Here is a 24,609-nt window from a genome sequence, read left to right as displayed (position 1 = left end):
AAATAAAATCTTTAAAAAAAAAATAAAAAAATAAAAAAAAATTTGCATGCTGAGCCCTGCACTAGACCTTGGGGATACAGAGATCAATGAGGCACGGCTCCTGGTTCCACAAGTTCACAAGCAAGCTCAGAAGCAGGCTTATAGGAAGATGGCAAAGACTGTAGAGGAAGCCAAGTTCTGTGGCTCGATTTGTCTAGCAAGAGTCTGTGGGAGCACCAGAGCAACCTCCCTAGCCCAGGGACATGGAGAAGGCTTTCTAGAGATAGTGACACTGGAGCTGGGCCTTAAAAGATTACTAGGAGTTTGCCAGCTAGAGATTGTGGAACTCTCTTAACTCCATTATTCCCTCTTATTAAGACTGACTACACTGTAGTTACTTAGCCAATGTCTATCCTTTCTGCTGAGCTCCATAGTCGCGGGCACTCTGTCTGTCTGGTTCACTGAGTTTTCTCCTGTTCCAAAAAGAGTGTCTGGCATACAGTAGGTGCTCAATAATGTGTGTGTGTGTGTGTGTGTGTGTGTGTGTGTGTGTACATGAGAGAGGAGCTTGTGCAAAGACTCAGTGGAGGGTGCACATACAGACAGCAGTACAAACTGGTTTGGGATAAGATGGATAGGACAGGCAGAGCACAGGGCAGAAATGACCCTGACTGCCCATCTGAGTAGTCTGGATTTTATCCTCTGAACGGGGAAGGACATAAACAAATTTGCATTCACTCCTTTATTGACAAATATTTATCAACCACCTACTATGTGCCAAGTATTGCATTAGACCCTAGGGGACATCATGAGAGCAAGACCAACTCCTTCCCCGTGTAAAGCCTACATTTTCCTGGGAAACCAGAGAGCAAACTTGTGAGCCATTAAGAAAGAATATCTTTTCAGCTAGTGATGAAGTACTAGGTAGAAAAATTTAAATGGGTAAGGGATCAGAAAGCGATGAGAAAGGGAAGGCTCAGGGCAGATGGGGAGTGTGTCTGTGTATAAGATTGTGTTCAGCTAAGTGCAGCAGAAAACCTGACTCACAGTAGCCTAACATATAGGAATCTATTTATATCTTGCAACAGGAAGTCCAAGAGGTAAGCAGTTCAGGGCTGGATGGCAAATTGGTGGTGATGTCAAGAAACCACGTTTGTCCATTCGTCCATCTTCCTGTTCTAGGTCCTTAGCATTATCTCTGATGCTTTAACTTTTTTTTTTTTAATGAGAAGGAATGTATGCATTTCATATTTATTTAAAGGTGCATAAATAAAGTAACTTAAGTTGATGCCTCACTGACATGGAAATTACTCCGTCCAAAAAAAATTGGGGGAAGTCTGATGCTCACAAAGATGACTGGTATGAGTTTTCTGCGGTGTAAAATAAAGAAAAGGACCAAAGCCAGATCTGGGTTGATGTGATACAGGATTGTACCCCCCCCAGTGGGTGGGTGTGGCTGTTGGTGTGCGTGCAGAGTCTTCGATTCCTGTACTAGACTCCTTCCAGTAGAAACAGGTATTCAGAGCAAGAAATGTCCATGAAGAAAATAACCCTTGCCTCTTCCCACCTCCCACAAAGAAACTTGGAAAGATTTTAGGATGAGTATCAGGCTTCCAAAATTTCATTGAATGGGAGATGCAGGACAAGCTGATTGCAGCTGGTACTGGGCTTATAAAGGGATCACTCTGGGACAGGAGGAAGATGGACTTGGGGACAAAAGTCTGGAAGCTCTAGTTCTGGGAGAAAAGGAGAAGCCTGGATTAGGGTGGGTGATAGGGATGGAAAAGAGAGAGCAGCTGTGACACCTATGGAAGGGGGTGCAGAAAGGGTGACAGTTAATGTAGAGCTGAATGAAGGGTCTCACTGAGGTGAGGGGACCCAAATGCTGCTGGGACTGGTGGGCCAGTCCCAAGTCACCAACAATGTTGGCCTCTCCCACTGGAGAGTTGCTATTTAAGAGGCAAATCTCAAGATCGTTTGTAGACTTTTCTGGATGCTAAGAGGTTCCTAAAGTCAGCCTGCCCTTTTTTCACTGGGTACTGGGCATTCATTAGTGTCTTGGTGGCCAGTGATCAGCCCATTAAAAAACAAAAACATGACAGCAGAACTTTGCGGACTTTGAGAATGTGGACCAAATAACCTAGCCCTTGGGAACCTAGGCACTGGGCACTTGAGTTGGTCACAGACTGGGGGAAATTCTATGGAGAGGTGGTAACTCTATTCCAAACAACTTGGGGCCGTGACTGTCATCTCCTTAACAATGAAGGGAGGTTGACTGGCTTCAGAAAAGTCCCTTTCCAATAAATTATGGATTGTATTTGTTTGTCTTTAAAGTAGCCAGCTAAAATGGTTTCAGGGCATCAAATATTCTAGCTTTCCTGGGCGAGGCACTAAATAGTACTGGGGAACAAAACAGACAAAATCTCTCCCTCCAGGGAACTCTGACGGGAGGAGGTACCCAAAACCCCCAATAAACAAGTAGTCTATATAAACCAGTTGTTCCCTTTGGTTTTTCGATGTTAAGCAGGGTTCTGCAAACAACTTGGAGCCAAACACATCCTTCATTAAGTAATTTACTTACAAGTCATGCTGTTTTCTTCTTCGACTATGCAGTCAAAAGGAGATCTAGTGGGGTGACTGGGTAGCTCAGTGGGTTAAACCTCTGCCTTCAGCTCAGGTCACGATCTCAAGGTCCTGGGATCTAGTACCACATGGGGCTCTCTGCTCAGCGGGGAGCCTGCTTCCCCCTCTCTCTCTGTCTGCCTCTCTGTCTACTTGTGATCTCTGTCTGTCAAATAAATAAATAAAATCTTTAAAATTTTTTTTTAAAAAAAAGGAGATTTGGTTCAAACATGCGTCAGTCAATCAACAATAGGCAAAGTTCTCGGTACCTGTTGCTTCCACGTTTTTCATTCTAGCATTTGGGAGTATTAAAAATGGGAGCATTGAAGCCCCGAAGGTGAACGTCCAAAGATCAGCCAATTGAAAAACAAGACAAACAAGGCCCAGGTATCCAATCATGGGCTCCACACGAGAGGGTGCACATTTCCATCAGCTGATCATAAGTCTATCCGTTCTCTGCTCCAAGCCAAGCTGGTGGTCTGTGGGTGGATATGCCTATGTGTCTGGAAAGAGATTTGGTATACAGCTCTTGGTAGGTGATAAAGCATCTTCACATTTATCTCTCTATATACTCTACATAAAGTTGTACATGTAGCAAGTAAAGTTACAGGACATCCAGTTAAATTTGAATGCAATATTTGGGACATAATTATATTATGAGAAAATCCTCTATCTGAAATTCAAATTTTAACTGGATGGTAAATTTAGTTCAGTTTGGTGCATTTGGGCTGCTGTAACAAATTCCCATAGCCTAGCTTAAAAACAAATTTTAATTCTCATAATTCTGGAGGCTGGGAAGTCCCAGATCTAGGCGCCAGCAGATTCGATGTCTGGTGAGAGTCCTCTCTCTGGTTCACAGATGGCTGCCTTTTCTCTGGGTCCTTCCATGGTGGAGTCACCATGACCTAAGACCTCCCTATGCCTCCACCTTCTACTGCCATCACACTGGGCGTTAGGACTGAACACGTGAATTTGGGTGGAACACAGTCCACATCATGGGACATTCTGCACCTTATCTGGAAATCCTAGCTATTACCCTCAGAGGTGGGCATAACCCCCCATTTGGCCACTGAGGCTCAGCAAGTAAATTTTTTAAGGTCAACAGACCAAGAGCATGTCAGAACTGGGAACTTCCCCTTCGCTGGTCCCTGCTTCCCCTCTGTGTGGCATCTCTAAGGCATCAAGGATATGCTGGGGCAGAGGAGGAGGATCTCAGGGCTAGAGGGGAGGCCGTGGAGGGAGCCACCACCATGATTAGCAGAAGACCCCGGTCTTCCCATGAGCGATCAGAGGAGGGAGGGTTTCCACTCTTGGTTGCAACATGTTTTCGGTTTTAGTGTACTGTACCAGGGCCCCGGGACCCCAGCCAACAAGACTGGAAAGGCAGGAAGCCATCTGGAGCGGCAAGCTGAGTCACGGGGCCTGGAGAAAAACAAGAACATCATGACAGCCGCGCAGGGGGTGGGGAGCAACCTCCCTCGAGGTGGAGATTGAGGTGGGTGCCGGAAATAGAAACTGCTCCCTCTGAAGCGCCTTTTAGAAGGCCCAAGATCACCATGCATCTGCAATTCAGTTCCTATTAAGCGCCTACTGGATGCAGAGGTCTGAACAGTCTGTGAAAATGTCAGTAAATCAGGTGATATAACGGAAGTTTCTGGGTTTTGTTGTTGTTTCAAATCCCGGCCTCTCCTTTTCTCTGACTACCCATTTGCCTTTGGGCAGTTTACTTAAACTTTCTGACCCTGTTTCCTCTTTGGTAATAATAACTCTTATCTCCCTGAGATAGAGTGAGGATTTAAATGAAATCACATTTTTAAAAAAGTGTCTCGCAAAGGCCTGCCACGCACTAGGTCGTCAACAAATGGTGTTATTATCAGAGAGACATAAAAATATCTTCCTGTCAGGTGGGTGTGGGGATTAAATCAGAGAACCTATCTTCACTCTCCAAGAGCTCTGGACCAACGTCTGAGGGACGATTCAGCTCCTGGTAGAGACTCTTTTCTCCTCCGGCCCCGAGATCCTGAGGTGACTGGTTCTGGTTTCCCCGAGTGCGGGTGAGCGAAGCTCGGTCCACACACAGGAAAGGCTCACATGACGTCCGTTCATTCCATTCCACAAATATTTCCTTTATCGTTGTGCCTGTTACCGGCTCAGCCTGTGCAGAGGTACAGAGGAACAAAATGAAGATAAACACTATTTTCTGTTGTTGTGTGCAGCAACTGTTCTGTGCCAGGCATGAAACGAAGGGCTTTATACGAATTCCCAGAACAACACTTTCGGGTCAGTACTATAATAATCTCGGTTTTGTGGATGGGGAAACTGAGGTCCGAAAGGATTAAAGAGGTTGTCCAAAGACACAAAGCGAGCAAGCACCAGAGACCAGTTTCCATCCCAGGCCTGATTCTCCCAAAGTTTCTGACTCAGACTGTGAACGAGTTCCTGGAGAGAGAAAAGCCCTGATTCAATGCCACAGGACAGGTGCGTGGTCAGAGTTGTAGCAGTTCTGGGCTACTGAGGGGCTTCCTGGTGGGGAGCAGCGCTCGGCCTTGGGACAGGAGATGGAGCAGGGCACGGAGCAGGCAGGTGAGCGAAGGCACGGAGGAGTCGGCCAGGTAGAGGCAAGGTTCAAGCAAGAAGCCAGCTGGCCCATCCCAGGTGTGTTCTGGAGAGCAAAAGAAGAAACATCCAGGTCACAAGGTGTGTCTGGGCCAGGCTGTCATTAATTTCCAGAATGAGAAGTGCCTCGGCCTGGCTACAGTGACTTCTAGCCTTGGTGCCTTACCACCTGAAAGGATCGCTACACATCACAGGTTGGGCCTGGTCAGTAGGGCTCAAAGTGTAGCTATTGTTGGGAAGGAAAGAGGTTTTTGCTGATTAAGTGGGTATGACCTGTCTTGCCCAATGGCCTCAACCTTAGCTCACTCCTGGATGAGGAGATAAGGACATTCTCTTTGCCTTCAGTGGATTCTACCAAGACTATGGGTCATTAAAACAAATTTGGAGACAGTCAGACTTTTCCTCAAGTCAGTCTGGCAATCCATATCAGGAGGGTTAAAATTCATATCCTTGGATCCCAGGGTTTCACCAGCAGGAATTAATCCTAGGGAAACGACAGGGAGGTGTGCGAAGCCTCGCTGTGTATGTACAAGGATGGTTGCTGTAATATTACTTACAAGCACACCAATGAGAAATGCCCCAACTAATCAATAACAGGGGCTTGGTTAAAAATGGTGATGTGTCGATATAATGGCGTACCGCACTGCCATTAAAGTCATTGTGGTCACATCATATTAAGTGAAAAAAATCAAGTTGCACAATATTGATCTAGGATGATCCCAGCTTGGAAGTGCATTAATCTAATCCATTCACTTATTGAATAAAGTGCTGTGTGCCGGGCAATATTCTGGGCACAGTGATACAGAAGGAAACGAGGTCAGCGTACCATGTGGGGCAAAGTCAGAAAACCAACAAGATGGTTACTTCCAGTAGGGCGATGCCATGGAAAGGACGTAGGATGGGCTGGTTTAGACGGAGTGACGGAGTGACGAGGAGAGAATGACCCGTGGCCGTGACATTCCGATCTTGACCTGCATGTTGCAAAACATCCATTCATGAGGATCCAGGAAAGAGCATTTCAGGCAAAGGGACAAAGGCCTTGAGGGGTGACGCAACTGCAGTTTGAGAGAGAAATAAAGGCAGAGACACAGTGTGCAAGTGGAAAGAGGTGAGGTGGGAGGGACGCAGGCGCAGGCCACACCACACAGGGATGAAAGCCCAGGTTGGGAGTCTGGATTTTACTTCAACGGCAGGCGGAAACTACGGGATTTTAAGTCAGGCGGTGATTATACTTACATTTATTTCATATTTAGGAACCAGAAGGAAATACACCAATGGGTTAATAGAGATCACCAGTGGGTAGGGGAGGGTCATGAATGATTTGTATTTGTTTCTGTGAGCTCTTCTGTAATTCCCAAACTTTGGTAATTAGAAAAAAACCAGTGTATTTCTATTTTAAGGTAACTTGCAAGGGAGACATGTAAACCAACGGGGACACTAATGTGGAGCTTCAAGGTGAAAAGTCTTTCACCTACACACCCTTGTTGGACTTTCCCAATAACCCTGTGAGTGGAGTCAGGTCATTGGAATTAGCTCTGCTTGGCAGGTGAGGGAGCTGAGGCTGGGAGGGGCAAAGAGGTGAGGCCAGATTGAAGGTTCTGGAAGCCTTGCCCAGGCTTCCCGATTTTGCCACAGAGCAGGGCGTGTGGGCTGGTTTGGCTTAGATTTAACCAGAAATCCAGAGGTCCCAGGGAGAGGTGTATAGGATGACTCCCCGCCCTGGGGGAGGGCAAGGATGGACCCACAGCCCCCAGAGAGCACACGTGTGCTGGAAGAGGAGCCTTCCCCACAGGACAGAGGCTCCATAAGCATTTGTTGAATTAACAAAATAACTTGCTTTCCGGAAAACACCACTCTTGGGAGGTGAGTTACCTGACTTGACAATTCGGTAGCTGTGTGATCTTAGACCTGAGTCCTCCTCTGTAAAATAGAGATGAAGTTTAGGGCCGCCCACCTCCAGGAAACATTAACAGGGGCATGCGCAGAGCCAGACGCCCTGGACTCGACTCTCCGCCTACCTTGTGCTCACTGTGACCTTGCAGAGCTCCTGTTTTCTCATCGGTAAAGTAGGGGTGATTATACCTGCGCGAGGGCTGGCGAATGGGCCGACAGGCGACCGGGAACGTATGAAGAGCTTAGCGCAGGGTGCCCGCACGCGGCGGCTGCTTCTGCCCCTCCACCACTGTTCCTGCCTGTTATCACTCCTTCAGAAGTTCTCCGTAGGAAAAATACACAAATTCCCTGCCCATCTCTCCCTTGAAGGAGGAGACCCCTTACCCACGAGGATGGTCCTCTGCCGAGTTAAACAGACCCACTCTCTCTCATCTCAGGTTTCTGTCTGTTCAAAGGCTCATGAAGAGCTTCCAGGGTCTGTTTCTAATTCCGTGAAGGAGCCACCTTTTAAATCTTAAGCTTGCCGTTTGCTCTGGCGGGCGCCCCTAGAGTCACCGCGCCTCCCCTCCGCTCCCCACCCCAGGGTGCCAGCGGCAATCATGCGAGGACGACCTGGCGCGAGGACCACCGATCCTGGAGCGGTTCGCTGCATGCCACTTGGCCTCGTCTCTCCCTCATTATTTTTCTTTAACTTGTCTCACATTTAAAACTTAAATACATTTGTTCAAAAGGGAAATGTACTCATTACCATAAATGGAAGGCCAATGCCACCTGCCAGAAAAAGAAGCTATCCATAAAAAGAAATACCCTGGAAAATAAAGCAATATTACTGAACTCTGGGGGAACAGGGGTGCCCATTGAAGACTCTAGGCTAGAGGGCTGTTTGATTTCCATTTAAAAGGGCGATCTGGAGAGGTGTTAAAGTTTCAGAGAGGTGCTAAAGACCTGTTAGTACCAGAGTGAGATTGCCTTTTTGGTGTGATAAGGACAGAAAGAGAATTCAAAGAGGAAAAATGCTCGAACCTCTTGATTTAATGTTTTTATTTCGTTGTGTGTTCACCTTCTAGAACTTTCTCCTGTCTGCCAGGAGGAGCAAGGGGCCCCCTTTTACGTGATTCAGTTCTTTATTGAGAAAAGCTAAGGAGGGAGCCGCCCACCCTCGGCTTCTCACTTACTCGGTCGTTTTAGGAACAGTCCTTCTCTCTGAATCGAGGGAGGTGAATCAGAGAAATGTTCTTCTCAGAGGATCACCAGGTCCTCAAAGTCTGTGAAGCCTCTTCCGAAAAGGGCTCCTGGCTGTGCATGGATGTCCTCTCACCTACTGGTTGGACAGGGGTGACGTCTCCCGGGAGGACAGCCTCGTGGCATGGTTTGGGTTGCTGGATCTCTGCAAGGAGCAAAGCTGTGGGATTCGTCGCACATCCGCAAATAAATTCACGTTTCCTGGGGGTGGATTTTCTGTTTGTTGAGTTGAGCAGATGGCTGTGCTTGAGTTGAAAAAGGAGGTAGCCAAAACCGCTCTGTGCCTAGCCTAGACCCTAGGAAGAAAACGAGCAAACAGCTCACGTGGACTTCAGGCTCCGTCCCCCTGCTAGGCAGCGCCTGCAGATGCTTCCTTTAACAGTGGCTGGTGGACAGCCGCTGAGGCATCACTCCTAAATTATGCTGTTTTCGTATGTCCTCCCTGCTTCTCCACCAGCCAGGATCTGCTGCAGCTGCACGGCATCCAGATTTCTCAGTCCAGCATTCGAGGCCCCCTCTCCAGTCTAGTTCCAACTTACATTTCCAGTCCTGGCTGCTGGGACACTCTTTCCTGAATCCCCCGCTTCTGACAAGCTGGTTACCGGGCACAGTCGGTGTGAAGAAATGCAGAATGAAAGAGTATGCCTTTGGCTGGGCTGCTCTACAGTTCATTTCAATATATATGTCTTGAATGTCAGGGACAAATGGTGCTCGAAGGCTTCTTCTATGCCAAGCCCTGGTAGGGTGGCCGCTGTCTTGATTTGCTGGGCATTTTCCTGGTTTTAGCACAGGCAGTCCCTGTCCCAGGAAACACCCCGGGGGACAAAGGCAAACCGGGAAGGTTGGTCACCTTACTGGGTAGGTTCCCTATACTCCGTCTTCGTGGGCCTTCGGCATGGTGGGGGAGAATGGCATTAAGCAAATGATCCCACAAAGAAATGGGTAGTTACAAACCAGGGTGAGTGTAAAGCCAGAAGCCAGCCCTGAGCTGAGTGCTACGAGGAAAAGCCTTCTCCCCACCCTGGAGAAGCTCCTGGTTGCTAGGAGATAGAGGGACATACAGCTTATTTAATATAAAGTGGTGAGTGCCGTGAATCAGAAATTGACACTCTCTTTTCCCTGTCCACATTGCACGATTTGTATTTTAATTGGGATTTCAAGCATCGGAAATCCACTGTGGTGAACTAAATGGATATATATTGAAAGGGTGTTAGAAGGAAAAACAGAAATGAGGCTTTGGAAGAGAGAGAGAAAAACAGGTTGCTGAGAGAGCAGAAAATAATGACAGAACAAAAGAACTTTCCTTGTTCCGTTTTCATTAGAAAAATGGACTCTAGCCATTCTCTGCCTTTGGGTTTCTCTGCCCAGTATTCTAATTCCAGGAAGAAAGAATCTGATAGCCAAGCTTGGGTCTCATGCCAAGCCCTTGGCTAGACCAGGGGGCCACAGTGATTAGAAATTCCACGAAAATTGTGTGCTGTGCGGCTGGCGGGGGTTCGGGGGTGGGGCAGGATATTACTGATGGAAGACAGAAGGGCTGGAATGCTTGGAAGGTGAAGGCTTCCCTTGTCTGTATCTCCTCTTCAAAAGGGCGCTCAGACCTCCGGCACTGCAGTCACTACCCTCAGAGACCCTATCTGCTTGCCTTCTGACCGGAATATCCTGTGTTACCATGGACAGCCCCATGCTGACAGCTGCCTTCCTGGACACAAGTGTCTCATCCAGCTGCCCCAGTTGTGATCACCTTGGGGCATGCACCATGACTTTGGACACAGCTGGTACAATGCCTGGCACAGACAAGAAACTCTGTAAGTGTGTAAGTGTGCTGAGTGGTTTTTAGAGAGTTTTCAAGAGCTGTGACAGCCCTGCCACCCCTATCCTGGCCCCCTGCCCTCCAGCCAAACCGATCTTCTTCCTGTTTCTCAAAGGCTCAGCCCGCCTTGCTTTCCCTTCCACCCATGGCGCTTGCCTTGCTGATCTCATGACTCAGGGATTCGCAACTCGGGTGATTTCACCATTCAGGGACATTTGGCAAGGTCACACTAGAGAGGGGCTACTACTGGCATCTCGTGGGTGGAGGCCAGAGATGCTGCCCAACAGCCGATTGTGCCCAGAACAGGCCCCTTAACAACGACCAGGCCCACAATCTCTCCGGTGCTGAGGCCGAGAAACCCCATGCCACTGCTGAATGACCCCATCTCTGCTCAGAGGCCCTGGGCTCCAGGAGACCTGCCCTGACCATCACCCATTTCTCCCTCTCATACCCCTCATTGTATTTTCTTTGCAGCATTTTACCACCACCTACAACGATCGCATCTGTTGTGCTTGTACTAGACATTCAGCCCTCTGAGAGAGGACCCCGGTGGGCTTTGTTCTCTGTTGGCCGCTCAGCAGGGAGAGCAGAGCAGCGCCTGGCACACTATGGGCTGCTCAGGAAAAGTATTTCGAATGAATGTTTCATAAAGGAGAGTGCCCTCGACACCTCGAAAATCAGAGGTCAGAAAGCCCAGCTGGGAAGCCTGGCTTCTCTCAGGCTGGCCATCTCCATTGTGACTGTTTCCCCAACCAGTTCAATTCAGCCTCTGCTGTTTGTAGCTGCATGGTCATCAGCAAACTTCTTAAGCCTTCTGGGCCTCCATTTCTGCATCTGTAAAGTGGGGCTGTTATTATTAGCCCCTTCCTTGCAGAGATGTAATCATGTGAAATGAATGACTCCAAAAAACCTTAAGGAAGTGTCTGACTCAGAAGAGCCTCGATCAATGTCATCTACCATCACCATCACCACCATGATTTGGCTGGGGTAGGCAGTGAAGATGACAGAATGGGCTCTGGGGTCCTACCAGAAGATTAGGGGATTAGTACCATTTGCAAGGCCAACGCTATCCCTGTTTGGTTTTGCCAACCTCTCGATCCATCCGTAAAATAAACCGGATGAAGCCTTTATCCATCTCTTGTTTTGAGAAGGAGGCTAGCAGGGAATGCGGATTTAATGTGGCAGATGGTGCTGTCCTTGAATTATGAAACCAAAGGAGGAAATGAAGGTGCTCGGTTGCAACAGCTACGGGCCAGCCAGGGTAGAGGCCAAGGGGTGAGGCTTCAAGGAGGGCAGAGGGTGTGTTGTATCGTCCAAGCACTGGCTATTCTTGAGGGCAGCGGGAGTCCTAGAATAACAGAATTTTATAGCCTAAAATAATTTTAGGCCACCCCCTTCATTTTATATAGGCAAACGAGGCCCAGAGAGGGAAAGTAACCCCCAATGTCACACAGTGAGTGGCAGAACAATCCACACTGGGATTCCTTGAACAGGGTTCTTTAATGGCTCCAGGCCACAGCCAGCAGCAAACCCTGTTCCACCGCATCCTGCCTTTGGGCTCCTCTGCTCTGCACCCATGGCCCCTCTCAGCATCTCAGGGCGAATATGAGTCAGAGCCCTGGAGCCATTCGAGCTGGTTCTGCAACAAACAGGAGCCAGTTTCATACCTCCTGGAAACTCAGTTACCTTGTCTGTCAAATGGGAATAATCCTAAGTGGTCACTGTGAGTATCTGATGGATGACTATCACGGACAATATTTAGCCTGGGCATTGGTGCAAAGTAAATGCTCAATAAAATATAAGTACCTATTGTGGAGCCAGAAGAGACTTCAGGTTCTAATGGTTCCCTGAGGTTGTGAGCCCCTCAGAGGGCGTGCCCTGGGTATTTATGGGACATCTTTTGCGCTCTGCACCTTGCAGAGCAACTGACACCTACTGAGGACCCCTGTAAATGGTCGTGGCCAGCGACAGGCTCCTCCAGGGACGCCCATGTCTCAGTCGGCACCATGACGAAGCCCAGGGACTGCCGCCAGCAATGCATGCGACTTTTTGTCCCTCCTTTAGACTTTAATCCTAAAGGGATAAAGCAGCCCTTGCATCCAACGGGTGAGCTGGCCTCCTGATGAGGGCTGTGTTTGTTTTCCCAGGCCTTTAGTGCAGCCAACGCCTTTCCCCAACTAGGCTTTGGGCTATTTGCATTTAAATTGGTTTTCTCTCATTATAGAAATCTCTTAGGTCAGCTGGAGTTTCCTCAGAATCGTTTTGGAAGCTCCATTTCTCGCTAGAGGGTCCCTTATGCCCTCCTCCCTCCCGCTGACAGTGAGATGTGGTCACAGATCCTCCTCTCGTTGTGGAGAACAGATAGCCTGAGAAAGTCGCCCCAATCCCTCACAAGTTTGGCATGTTTCTCACAGGAGAAGGTAGGGGTGAAAGGCGGGTGGGGTGGGGTGGGTGAGGGGCAGGAGGGTTCTGGCCCCTGTAACTGTAGGAAGGGGGCCCCGTGGTGGTTCAGCTTCAGGACCCAGGCCTCGTTTTCTCATTTATTGGAAAAAAAAAAAAAATCAACTAAGGCCAGTGCTGGGCGCTTGGAATACAGATAATAAGACATACTTGCTGCCCTCCAGGAGCTCCCTGTCTAGTAAAGGAGAGAGGAAAGCAAAATAATCTTTTAAAATCATAATACAGTCAAATAATAGTCTTAATAAGGATCAGAATCGATGTGAGCCTGAGAAGCAGCTTTCAGCGAGTGCTCATCAAAACCACAGCCACACACACGTGCGTATACACACGTGCTCCCACACACACATGCACTACCTCAAAAATGTTTACAGCACTTGCCATGTTGCTGGTAGCTTTGTAAGCTATGTATACAATTTATACACATATCTTAATATATTCATTGAATCTTCATGACAAGCCGTGAAGAAAGTTCTATCATTATCATGATTTTTCAGGTGAAGAAACTGAGGCACAGCGATTAAATCACTTGCCTAAGGTCATTGCTAATAAAATGGAGAGCCAGACTTGACCCCAGGCAGTGTGGTGCCAGAGCCTGTGTTACTCATCCTACGCTATGACAGCACCTGACTGAGGGCAGTGCACTCCTGTGTTTTCTAGACTAGTGCCTCTTTCAAACTGGTCAAGCTCCACCACCCTTGATTTCCTGACCCATGCATACGCAGTGAACTGTAGTGTGTGAAGACGTTTGAGAGGTTTGTGGTGGACCTGACAGAAGACTAGGAAGTTTTCCAATGAATAGAAGAAGGAATAAAGTATTTGATGAAGGACAAGACTGTACCAGTCCCCAAAGTATGAACAGCATGGAGGTCTAGGTCAGGGGTACTCCAAGTTGTATGACAGTGCTCTGCTGCGAGGTAGGCTGAGTATGTGCTGAGGCGTGGGCCTGGGGGACTGGCAAAGACCAGACCATGACAGGCCTTAACTATTATGTACATGAGCTCTGTCATGAGGATGAGGGGAGCTATGGAGGGGTTGAGCAGGAGAGGGACACATCCTGTTAGAAAGCTCACTCCGGCTCTAGGGTGAAGGACTACCTGGATAGGGAAGTGAGGAGAATGTACAATCAATAGGTATAACCAGAAGGTGTAAGAGCTGTAACTGAATGGGTATAATCCATAAGGTCACGTGGCTTTTTTCCCTGATGTTCACTGTGTGTGTCGTGGAGCTGTAGCTACCCAGAGAAGACATCTTTATGTCTTCTAATTCACCCAGACATCTTAGAGGCTAGTGGTGGCCCTGGTGTGTGATAGTCAAGAGGGGTGGAGACAGAGCTAAACTAAAGCAGTGGACTTTGAGAAAGAGATGAGGGGGAAACATATGAGATATAGTGAAGCAGATAATCTGATCTCGGTGAGCAACCTGATGTCAGGGCTGAGGGAGAGTGAGGAGATGGGATGATGCTCAGGTTACTGATTTAGCTCCACCAGATTATTTTTTAAATCCGGTTTCAATGGACTACCAGGTGTTGCCAAATTTTCCCTGCAAAGGTCCAGAGAGAAAACATTTTAGACTTTGCAAACCTTACAGTCTCTATTATAATTACTCAATTCTGCCATTAGAGTTCAAAAGCAGCCATTGACAAGATGTAAATGAACGGGCATGGCTGTGTTCCAATAAAACTTTATTTACAAAAACAGGTTGTGGGCCAGATTCGGCTTGAGGGATGTCATTTGTGGACCCCTGCTCTCCACCATGAGGTGGCCCATGTGCCAAGTTGATTGCCAACTAGGAGAGTCAGGTGGCTGCTAAGTGAGAGAAAGGCTCACACTGAAAGGCTCACACCTCATCAGGCAGATAGATGAATGTCTCTCCTCAAATGATGCTCACCTGACCATAAAAAGACTCATCTGAAATTGCAGAGTAGTTCCAACATCTTGTCCTGGTTGCCCAGCTCTGCAGAATGGAGGCAGAAGTTTGACTCCAAATGCTCAGTCTCTGTTCCAGACACAGCGGAGGTCCTGGTCTTTTGTTCCCATTGGGTACAAGTATAATACAGTAGGCACACTAGCCCACCTTCTCCGAACACTCACTCTCCACCAGGCACTGGGTTAAGGGCTTTACCTGAGCGATCTTTTTTAATGCTGACAAAACCCTGGTGTGGCAGCCGTGTATTATGATGTAACCTCATTTTACAGATGAGGAGACTGAGGTACAAAGAGGCTCAATACCTCAGGGACTTGGAATCGGGCAGTCCAATTCCAGATGCTGGGCCTCCAGCCACCCTCCAAAACTGATGCTGCGGGCTCACGCGGACACCCATGGTCACTGCAGCAAACCCACACATCCGCCCCAAAACACAGGCTGAAATGGGGCAAACACTTGGGCATCTTTTGTCCTCTGGCCTGTGTGGCACCGTGATTGGAGACAAGCAGTCCAGAGGAGATAAGCCCGTCTGTTTCAAAAGCAAAACCCAAACAAAATCAACAGACACATCTTTCTAGATCTCTGTTATTGGACAAAATGGTTGTCAGAAGCGGGTCCAGATGAAACGAACACACTGCTGTCTGAAGGTATTGCATCTGAGGGAGGAGGGGGAGGAGACAGCTAATGTCCATGTGCTTGCTTTGCAGTCACTTAGGGCTCTGCGGTCCCCGTCCCTGCCTACTGGAGGGCACTGGATGGGAGGGAGTCAGGCGCAGAGAAGAACTTTCAAGCACCCTGGACGTCATGCATGGTGGAGTGAATGCACAGTGGACTGGGGGCACAGGGCAGGGACTTAGCCTGGGCAGAGGCACCTGGAGCCCAGCCCAGATGATCTGGGGTTAGAGTGGCGGTGAGGAACATTCCAGGAGAGGGAAAGGCATCTTCCAAGGCAAGGGGGATTGAGGCTGGAGTGAGGAGATCATGTAGAAGAGATGCAGTTGGAAGGGCTGGGGCAGGTCCTGGGGAAGTCAGCCCCTAGCAGTTAGCTCTGGGCTGGAGGCTGTCTTGTTCTTAGCCTTTTGTGCAACCAGAATGGTCTCTCAGCTCTAGATGAAACGCAGAGCACTTGCCAAGAATATGGTGATGCCAAGAACACTCTACTGACACTGCATCTTGAAATAGTAAAAATAAATAATAGTAAATCACTTCCATCACGCTGCCCATGTCACCCTGCACTTCCAAAGGCTGTTCATGCTTATTATACTCACTGAAAGTTTGAAAGTAGACAAATATCAATACTGCTATCACACTTGTTGTATTATTAAAAATATTAAGAGCTCTCATTTTGGGGGCCCTCGTGGTGGCCAGCCATGCGCTAAGTGCCTTATGTATAATATCTTATTTAGTAGGGAAGCGATCTGAGGCTCCAAGAGGTATAGGAACTTGCTCTAGGTCACACACTGGGAAAAGAAGGGAGCCAGGGCCCAAACCCAGAGTTCCTTATGTCTGAGGCCCGAGTCCTCCTGGGGGGTCTCTCTGCCTTGACATCATTGCCATTGAAGGACTTTGTGGATTTCTGAGAACGTTTTCATCTGTTATTATATTTGTCCCTCCAAAGAACTTTCTGAATTTAGCAGAAAATGAACCGCGGCTCAGAGAGGTAAAGTGTCCTCTCCAAGGTCACACAGCTTTTGAAAGGTCCCACTGAAGATTTGAGCCAAGGTCTTTCCATTTTAAAGCCAAGGCTCTATCTCTTTTTCCATGACTTCCACGTCCACGGCAAAGAAACAGACAGCTAATGTTCCACCCCTAGTATGATTCTTTAAAAAAAGAAAGAAACCCAAAACTCGTGTTCTCTTAATCTCTGCATTGGCAGGTATTCATCAGGCAATCAAAAGACAAATACCTAAGAGAGCAGGACACGCAGATCACAGCCAAAATGACATCATAAGGAGCAGACTGTGCCAAGCAAATCTAATTTCCTCTGACAGAGTGGCAGGCTGCGAGATAAGGGGAAAGTCACTGCCATTGCCGTGTCCCCAATTCTGAAGGACAAGTTAGATCGGCTCCACAGAAACAACTGGGGGGGTGGGGGAAGGGAACACGGCACACAGCACCCCCCTCCGAGGCATGCACACATGCAGACACTCACTCATAAACACTGACACACGAACACATAGAGCCACACAGACACACAAAGACAGATCAACACGGGGAGACGGATACCAAAAAGCACTCACACGTGCAAATACACCCACATGTCTCCAAAGACACACATGCAGGTTGAGAGTCACACACACAAATCCATACACATACATACACACAAATCTACCCACACACCCCCAACTCAGACACACACAGGGTCACTAGCCCAGACACACACACGGCTGGAGACACATATAAATACAGAGCTATATAGACACACAGAGCAACACACACAAATACACACATACAGACAGGCACACCTGCCTGCCTCCCCTCCACAGGCAAAAGACATACGGATACACACACGGGGACAGAGATACATGCACAGAAATACGCATGGATACACGCATCTGCTCACAGACATGCGCGCGCATGTCTATCACAGATAGACACACACACCCCAAGATACATCCAGCAACCCTCGGCAGCAGGAGGTGCTGACTTTTCTCAAATCCTCTCCTCTGTACCCTGAAATTACATCTTTCCCAAATTGGAGACTGAAAATTGAATACCTCGGTGTCTGTGGATTTTCTCAGCTCTGCCTGGCTGGATGTCTTCATCCAAAAGCTTGGAACACACCCTGACAACTGTGTATTGTTGAGAAAGCCTGGATGTTGGACTCGGGCTGGGGTGGGTGCCAGCTGAGGCTCTCCCACTCACTAGGTGTGGGGACCTGGGCCAGTCTCACCTTTCTGGGCTTCCATTTTCCCATCTACAGTACAGGGGGATTGACAATCCTGGTGATGAGCCCGTTGGACTGGAACCCCTCAACCTTCTGGCATTCAGCAAGAACCCATCCATGCTGCACATTTTAGTCCTGTGAATGCTCGTCTTCCTCGCCAGGCAAGAGGACACCTTACGGGCAGGGGTCTCGCCTACGGCCTCCTTAGTCTGTCCTCTAGGATGCAGCAGTGTCTGCCAGGCACATAGTCGGCGCTCAGCGAATATTCAGGAAATGAGTCAAACAAGTCAGTATCCTTAGTGTCTAGCATGGACCTGGCACGAAGTAAGTGCTCCCTCACAATTCAAGTGTGTTGAGAAAAGTAAGACATGAAAATGTCATCACAACCACTAACTACACGCCCTAGCTGGGTCACTTCATTCGGTCCTCGCCGTGAACCTTCATCCCATCCTCTCTGTTTATAGATGCGGAAACAGAGATCCAGGGAAGTTAAATAATTTCCCCAAGGTTACTTCCTGGGGTGGCGATTCAAAAAGGAGTATGACTGCTAAAGGCACGCTCAGAGCCCCACTGCTGTAGACTTCATGCATATTTTCCACCAGTGACACAAGTCACCTGATGACTCCTACAGCCAGCCTCGCCTTCTCTAGGTGCGGAGTGACTCTTTAGACTGAATCACATTTTATCTTCTGTCCTGGGTTGACTTCTCAGCCTCCAGCCTCCATTGAGAGCAGCTTGCGTAAGCCCACAGGGTTGCATTTTCCCCCTACAAATTCCAAAAACTCTGATGTCTGCATTTCCCCTTGCTCCCTCCCAATAACATCCACCCATCCATCCATTTATCTCCTTGATCACCTGACCATTTTCCATTTGAAGCCATTCTGCCCCCAGATGTTTTTCTTCTGTGTCCGTGTAAACCACCCAGCCCCATCCTGAATTTGTCCAATCTTCCATTGGTACAATTTCCTGGGTTTTAAAAGCCAACCTAGGGGTGCCTGGGTGGCTCAGATGGTTAAGTGCCTGACCCTTGCTGTCAGCTTTGTCTTGATCTCAGGGTTGTGAGCTCAAGCACAGCATGGAGCCTCCTAAGGAAGGAAGGAAGGAAGAAAAAGAAAAGAAAGGAAAGGAAAAAGAAAAGATGAAAAGAAAAGAAAGGGAAAGGAAAGGAAGAAGAAAAAACCAACTCAACCAATCTATAGGCCAATTAAGCCACCTGACGCAACGACCACACTGGGCAGTACTTGATGGCGTAGTTAAGCACTTTGCAAATCCCGAAAGGTTCTTAGATTTGCACATCCGCCCTTCTCCACACCTCAGACTTGCTCAAATCCCCCCGACACCCCCGCCCCCAGTTTCCCTTAAAAAAAAAAAAAAGAGGGTTTTGTGAAAGATCTCTACCTCTGTCTGGGCAGGCAGAATGGATACAGTCACAGGGCATGGAGGCCATAATTATCCCTCTCCACAAAGGAAAACAAAAATGTCCAAAGATAGTGGCCACCTGGCAGGCAGGGGACCAGGGCAGGCAGCGGTGACTCATCGGGCACACCAGGCAGTCGGTCTCCCCCTGCAAGCAGGCTCCAAGCTTACTCACAGCTTTGCCAAGTTAACGAGCAGGAGAACAGAGGCATCTGAGGGCGAGGGAGGCTCTGTTTCTGCTGGCTTGAACTCTAACGTGACACAGGTAGCTTTCAAGACTTTTTTTTTTTTTTTTTTTTAAATCACTCTCTTGCTTCCCAGTTAGGACTCTATTCATTGGGATAGCTCCATGTGATCAGAGTAGATCTAAGCTATATATATATATCAAGCAGCCCAGATTTCCCCTGTCCTTGTCATCTCAAACCACTGTCCCACTCAGCATCTGCACAAAATTCTACCACCAGCAGGTCATTTCATGGGGCTGGACTGGGTGTTTTCCTGGGGTGTTCTTTAAAACGGCGTCATACCCTCGTGTGGATTAAGGTGAGTGGGGAAGTGTGGGCACTGAGGTGGTTAAGGGAAGGCTACTTCATGCCCAGAACTGTGCCAGGCACTCCATAAGAGTTACATCCCTGAACACTCACAGCCCCTGATGGTCTCCGTTTCAGAGATGCTAAGAGACATTCAGAGAGGGGAAGTGACCTACTCAACATTCACAGAAAGGCCAGGATTCAGGTCTGTTTGGCCCCAACGGTGACACTCTTCCCTTGGGTCCCTGTCACCTCCCAAACAGTTTACAGTCCTCCTGAAATGCTGCGGAGACACACCACACTTTGCTCACACAGAAATGACAAAGAAATGCCATCTCCAGTGCCAATGCCAATATCCTGGCTGAACTGGGAAACATGTCCTGTTTCCTGGAACACTGGTCTAGTTCTCTGAAACTCTGAAATCTAGGATGCGGCGTGCATCTGCTAGCAAGAGGGATCAACTTGGAGACCAAAAGTCCAGAGCGGGGTGGAGCAGAAAGCAAAGGACATCCGGGTCCCTGATGGGAGAGCTGAGCGCCTGAAAGCACCCCTTGACCTCTCTTCCTCCATGAGTCCTGATGTCTGGCTTTATCTGGGTCATGGTCGTCTGCATTTTATGGTCATCTGCTGTTGAAACTGCTTCATTGACCACAGTCGGTAGCAACTGTTAGAAAGTACTAGAGTTCTCCGGCTGCCTCTTTGGCGCACTTCTGATGTGGGCTTTTCTGCTCCAAAGTCTTCTGCTGAGGTTCCAAACCAGACGACCAAAAAGTCCCGTCTCCACAGAATCCTGAACTTCAGACTAAACTAACTCTTGCCTCCTCTCCGACCTTTCCCTCTTGGGGCTGCTGTCCTGTCAGCTCAGGAAATAGCAACCATCAGAGGCCCTGGAGTTGTCTTTGACTCTTAACTCTCTGCGCCTCCACAGCTTCTCAGATACCAAGCCGGGGAATCTGCCTCCTGCACCCCATCTCCGTCTTCCCACTGCAGCCTTGTCTTTCCATGCCCAGGCGGCCATAGCGGGCTCCTCACTCGAATGCTGGCTCCAGCCTGCCCTCCACTTTGACTCAGAGAGAACATTCTGATGTACAAAGCTGGCCACATCACTGAGTGTTTAAAAATACTCCCATGGATCTACATTTCCTGAAGATAAAATCTGAATGCCTGGGCCTGACATCCAAGAACTTTTGTTACCGGACCCCCACTTATTTCTCCAACTTTATCTGAAGCTACTCCGGAGACACGACTTGTGGCGTTCCCCATCCCACAGACGCAGGGCAGCCATTCAGAGGCCGGCCTCCAGACCTCCCCCCTCTGAACAGGATCTTCTCTTGGCTGGAGAAGGATGCCCTCTCCTCGCTTGTGGAACTCCACTCATCTCTCAGCTCAGCTCTGGCCTCCCAGGCCCATCCTTCCCAGATGGTCAGCCCAGATGGGCTGTCTCCTCTGGGCCTCCACACCCTCCGGTGTCCCATATCACACTGGCTCAGGAGTCTTCCTTGCCTTTTGAGCTTCCAAGACCAGACTCTGAGAAGAGTAGAAAGAACTCATGGCTTAGCCAAAAACATGTGGAGGAAGGCAATCACGAGCAAAGCAAGGTGTTCCCTCCCGCCTGCAGACAGAAGAATGTTCCCAGGAGTGATGTGCAAAGGACTGTGAGAGGGAGTGACGAGCGGGCCCACACTCTGTGGGAGGCCTGCGCGCTTGGTTTGCAGGGCCAGGTGTGCGGCAGGAGCAAAGTCCCAGAGTCTTTGGGGTCCATGGGGTCTCTGAGCAGAAGGGACGAGGCAGTCCCAGGGAAGCAGGAAGGCCCAAAAGAGCAGAAGTGGCCACATGGCATCTAGGCAATAGGGGCTTGGATATTTCTTAGTTTCCTACAACAGTACATTGATTGGTTCTTCTAAATGGCCCCCTCCTTCCCCTTGAGGTTGGGCTGGACCTAGTGACTTGCTTCTAGAATGGACTAAAATAGCAAGGGTATGCCTCTTCTGAGAGCAGCTTATCAAAGACTTCCTTTTTGCTCGCACTCCATCTCTGGCTTTCTCACTGGTTTGTCCTGAGGAAGCGAGCCGCCATGTTGTGAGCCACACCACAGAGAAACTCATGTGGCAAGAAACTGAGGGAGCCTCCAGCCAACAGCCAGTGATGACCTGACTCCTGCCAAGAGCTGCATGAGTGAGCTCGGAAGCCGAGTCACCCTGAGAGGAACCTCAAGATGATTGCCACCCAGATGATGGCAGTCTCCTGAGAGACACTGAGCCGGAAGATGCAGCCGAGCCACACCCAGATTCCCAACCCACAGAGACTGTGACGTCGTAAACCTGTGTTGTTTTCTAAGCCACTGAGTTTCGGGGCCATTTGTCACACAGCTGTAGATAACCAACGCAGCTAATCAGGTAGGGAGGTATGAGATAATGCGGAATAACTTAGATTGTGGTGGTTATTCTTAGGGTTTTCGGCTGTACCATAAAAGTGTTCAACCTGGGACCTATGTGTCAGCCAGCTGAGTTTCTGATTCTGAACCTTTCTGGCTCATAAGACCTATGTACCATCTGAAGTTGGGTGTAAGATTTACTAACAGTTGGATGTCTGATTTACTAACATCAGCGTGTGGGTGGGCAATGGGAGGTTGCAAGGGGCAGGACAGGGTCACCTTTGCTGACAACCCGTTCAGCACCAGGCCCTTGCTGGAGGCCCTGCCTTATGCATCTCACTGGTCCTTATGCGAATCCATGTTCCCCGAAGGAGTGCAGTTAAATAACCCACCCAGGGACAGCCAGTCAGTAAGACGTGCGGCCAGGATCTCTGCTTGTGAAGTCAGCTGTCTACCACAGCCCTCTGATATCACTCTCAACCAGTGAGTGGCCTTTCCAGAAATAGCTGGTCTGCTGGGTGAGAACTGATGGTAGAGAAGGCAGAAAACCAAGATGCGTTCTTGTTCCCGGGAAAAATCCTCCTGATGTTGGTCCAGGCAGACCTGCCCCATGAAAGGAAAGAAGCTGCGGTACTGGCTACATATGGCAGGGATGACATTCTCCTATTGGGAGTGTCTACCGGCCCAGTACATTTCCCAGCCTCCCTTGCTTTAGGGGGTGACCAATAAGCTGAAAGTCATCGGGTGGACCTTCTTGTCATTTTTTTTTTAAGTGCTGACTCATCTAAGAGGTAAACACTCTTACACTTCTCCTTTTCCTTTCTGTGCCTGGAATGTGGCATAATGGTTGAAGCTGAGCAGCATTCTACGGCCACACAATGACCTCAGTGATGGAAACTACATTCTAAGGACAGCAGAACACAGATAAAAGGAGTCTTGGCTCCTTGGAGGGGATGACCTGGGAGCCAGTCCTTGACTATTTGCATCAGAACTGCTTTTGTACAAGAGAAAAGTAAATCCTTATCTTTTTTAAGGCACCATAATCTGGGTTTTCTGTTACAGAGAGCGGATACTAGTCCTAAGTGATATACTCACATTCTCAGTAAGCTATTGAATAAGCAGGATTTGGGGATTTCATTTTCAAATTGCCAAGACTCCAGACTCTCAGAGATTTTCGCTTCTTGTTATGCCCTTCTTATTAAGAAGTTATTAGTATGCTCTCCAGAGTAGACGGGGGAGACCAAGATTCCTTGGGTACCTCCTTTTCTCCAGGCACTGAACTCAACTCATATTATCTGTACTCACCTCACAGTGTACCTGGGAAATGGGATTTTCATCCCATTTTACAGATGAGGAAATGAAGTCCAGACAGATAATATAACTGTCCAGGGAACAGAGCTAGGCTTTGAACCCAGACCTATCTGGCCTCACAGCCCATACTTCTATGGCTTCCCACTGCCTCCTGGGTCTAGAACTCTGAGGAGGTGGGGCCGGTTGGACCATTCAGAGAGCGGCGGATCAGGCTGTCCAACCCTCACCAAATCTCCAACTGCAGCCACTGACCAAAGTCTTCTCCACTGCAAGGTGACTAAAGCAGACGGCCCAGCTGGTCGTCTCCCTAACTCTCTGCCATCCTGTTTACTGACCATCTGGCCTTCATCTCTGTGATTCTCCGACTGTCCCTCTTTAAGGACCCTCTTAAAGGGACAGAGGCCCTCCTTGGTTTCAGTAAAGGACCCTCATTCCCAAACCAATATATTCCCAAGCTGTCCAGTAAGCCTGACAAAGAAAAGGCCAGAACAGCAGGGATTTCTGGTTGCAACACAAGCCTGTTTCTAACCTCAGATTACAGTGCCCAGAAGGATTACCTGTTCCAACCAAACACAGTCCCACCCCCAACACCCTCGCCCTCCCTGCTCCCGGCACAAATGCCATCAGAGCAGACTGCCTCTTCAGCAGGCTCCAAATATTCTCTGCCGAAACTTGCTTTACCCTGCTTCAAACTCCTCTGTCTGTCCCAGGAGAGACTGGAAATATACTCTTTCTAGGAGCTGCTGAAAAATTAACCCACATTAGGGGAGAGATAGGTGATGCTGAATCGGGGACAGGAAGGTCCATTTGAAAGAAAAAAAAAATGTTCTTTGTAACCAGGACAAGGCTAAGCATGCCTTCTCTCTATTGGTCCAAATCTATGCCAGCCTCCCACTGGCATCCGTAGGTGTGCTCAGAACAAGCTATGGATTTCTATAGAGACGGTCACCATGGCACTAGGGGCCTTATTCTGCTATTTCAAGAGGGAAAACAAGCAAAAGGTCAAAGGAAGAAAATCTACCATAGGGATTTTCAAACTACAAATATTTATTAAAGCTTCAGTGTGCGCCTGGAACTACATTAGATGCTGTTCGTAGCAAGCAGCGCCGGGAGAATTAACCTGTATTGTAACCCCCCTGGGTTAAGTGCAAGGCAAGGCATTGACAGTGCATGATCCGATATCTCTCTCACAACAGTATAATCCTGATTTTGTCAATTGGGGGGAAAAAATAACGTTTAAGTAACTTGCACAAAGAGCATCTAGGAACATTGCACTGGATTGGGCCAAATCCCAGCTGGAAGTAGAGGGGACATGCAGGGGTTGGGGGGGGGTGTTGGGATTCAAGGTTGGTTCACAGGGATGTGGAATGAGTTGGGGAGCCAATGGGGGCACTGAGGCAGCTGGTACTGGCATGGGGAGAGTCTCTAGCTGCCGACTGGCCTGAGGACCAAGGAAAGATAATAGTGTTACCAGTCCACGAGGGACCACAAATGAGGAAGGGGCCCTGAGCCTGGAGCACGCAGGAGGTGGGCAGAGAGTAGG

The 24,609-nt window shown here is 48.7% G+C and overlaps 2 long non-coding RNA genes across 2 annotated transcripts in view; one reads left to right on the top strand and one right to left on the bottom strand.

The window, feature by feature from the left end:
- Positions 1–2,715: 2,715 nt before the first annotated feature.
- The window catches only part of LOC132027837 (uncharacterized), a 22,139-nt gene continuing 245 nt past the window's right edge, over positions 2,716–24,609 (bottom strand). Inside the window, exons 2-3 of the long non-coding RNA XR_009407220.1 lie at positions 6,044–6,188; positions 2,716–5,263 (exon numbers count right to left, since the gene is read on the bottom strand). This is a non-coding gene — a long non-coding RNA (uncharacterized LOC132027837). The remainder of the gene's footprint in view (positions 5,264–6,043; positions 6,189–24,609) is intronic.
- Positions 6,795–12,079, top strand: LOC132027836 (uncharacterized). The gene is made up of 3 exons (XR_009407219.1): positions 6,795–7,080; positions 9,943–10,160; positions 10,640–12,079. It is a non-coding gene; the product is annotated as an uncharacterized LOC132027836 (long non-coding RNA).

The sequence above is a fragment of the Mustela nigripes genome, chromosome 12 (assembly GCF_022355385.1).
Source record: "Mustela nigripes isolate SB6536 chromosome 12, MUSNIG.SB6536, whole genome shotgun sequence".
Taxonomy (NCBI): domain Eukaryota; kingdom Metazoa; phylum Chordata; class Mammalia; order Carnivora; family Mustelidae; genus Mustela; species Mustela nigripes.
This window is presented reverse-complemented; position numbering and strand designations above follow the sequence as displayed.